This window comes from Limulus polyphemus, unplaced genomic scaffold (assembly GCF_000517525.1).
Source record: "Limulus polyphemus unplaced genomic scaffold, Limulus_polyphemus-2.1.2 Scaffold254, whole genome shotgun sequence".
In the NCBI taxonomy this organism is placed as follows: domain Eukaryota; kingdom Metazoa; phylum Arthropoda; class Merostomata; order Xiphosura; family Limulidae; genus Limulus; species Limulus polyphemus.
The window spans coordinates 82,390-84,525 of record NW_013665864.1 but is presented as its reverse complement, the minus strand read 5'-3'; positions in this window follow the sequence as shown (position 1 = coordinate 84,525).

Sequence of the window (2,136 nt, the reverse complement as noted above, 5' to 3'; positions counted from 1 at the left end):
GTATTGTTGAAGTTAACGTTCGTTGTTATAGCGTTTGTTTTAGCGCGAATGTTGAAAGTAAGTGTATCGTAAAGTTATATTCAGAAAGAATAAACCAGTTTTATTTAAGAAAGGACTTGTGTTGCTAAAGTTTAGTTGGAAAGAATTTACGGAAAAATTAATTAACAAACGGAGACGTAACAATATTAAAAATCTCGCTCACAGCAATATTAATTGAAAGAATATAAATACCAAAAGGAATAAAACTCTTAAAGTTAAATAAAGAACGATATTCATTATGGCCTGAAAATATCCGTTAAATTTTCAACTTTTTGTGAATGGTTTATCTCCACAAGACATTTTAACAACATCGAAGTCAAGAAAAGAAAAGAGCATGATCCAAGAGATAGAAGGAAGAGATATAAGTTAACAGAAAGTAATGTATCTCCTTCTGCTAAAATAGAAAGTACTAAAGACACAATATCATAAACATCAATTTATGTGGTAATGCATGTGTGCTGGAGGAAAAATGATAAGCAAATATGTGACAATGAATGTATGTAGCAAGAAAACAACGTGCATGCACATAGTTCACCCTTTACGGGCCCAAATTGGATGACACTGGATAATTTTTGCTACTGAACTGCAGTTCACTTGTTCCACAAGCAAAATCACCTGATAATTTCGACAGTAGATCCACCCTTAAGATATCAATGTCTGGACCCAGATCAAAAACAACTATCTTGATTCAGCACTCTGGCAGTGGTTCTTTCCAAATAAAATGACTTCTGTTCTTGTAACGCCTTACAAAATAACCACCCTTTTCACATTTTAGGTTAACAACTTACTCTAGATTTTTTTTTATTTACGAAAATTTAACCACTAAAAACAGGATTTTTACGAATTTTACAAGAGTAAATACAAACAATAAAGTTTTTATATTTAATATTTTTCTTCACATCACTGTACTGTTAGCTGTATAGAAAGTAATTCACTTAAAAAGCATAAAAGGTTAAAAAATTCTTGACATACAATATAATAGTTTGAAGGTGGTCTCAAAACCATCCACCTAAGCTTAGTCACTAACAGGTGTTGTGTATCCAAGTATCTAATGACTGTTATTGGAGAAAAGAGATGTATCACCCCTAGTGATAACTTTTCCTGCTTACTATATACAGTCATACAGACCTTTATCGTTATGCTTTTATGACATTTTGCTTCAGTATCCCAAACATAAATCAAATTTACCTTTTATAACACGTTGTTCAGGCGAACACGAGCAGTATGAGCAGCTGAAAGAACCCGTTTTAGAATAAAACTCTACAGTCAACATGAATTTTGCACCTTCCCCAATCTATTCGTTTTACGTCAGGAGCTGTGTTGAGAGCTGTTACACAAATCTAATGATACAGCCAGATAGGACACTCTTCTAATATGCAAGTGATGCTAGTCATAAAGTTATAGCATAGTAACAATTTTTAAAGTCTTGATATTAAAGATTTTCAATGTTATCTTTGATGAATCATGGTGCAGGGGTGTCATGCACCGACTAATGACAATTTGGCTCAGTGTTCCATAGTAACTGTAACATATTATTACGGGTTTGACGTTCACTTCCTTGGAATCCTGACTAAGGTTAGTATTTATACTGCATGTTGAATACTATTAAAAATCCAGAGAAGGTAAAATAATTAATAAAACAGTATTCTGGGGAAATGCAACATGACAAACCTTGACGAGAACTGGTGCATTTTTGTAGAAGACACAACCAGAACATTTGCTTTATCAGTAAAAATTGTAATGTTTTTTCTTTTTATACATTTTCTGGTATAACACAGGAAATAAAACACCTTTTTAGAAATTCATTCTTGTGAAAAAAGGAGCTTTTTTTCTTTTAAGTCCGCAACTTGGTGCCAAAAAATACTTGTTACTCTCTTGATGTTCAAAACGTGAAAGCAGTATGCATAATACATGAAGAGTCACTGTCACGTTCAGCATAAGGTGATGCCAAGGAAAAGTAGAGACTTGCCTTTCCAGTCAAGTATAGCCTGTCGTAATTTGCCAGAATAAAGTTGGTGCTAATTGGTCAAAATAATAGTTTTTAATGGGAAACTTGACACACAGCAAGGTCGATTAAGGCTCTGGCTGCTCCACTCT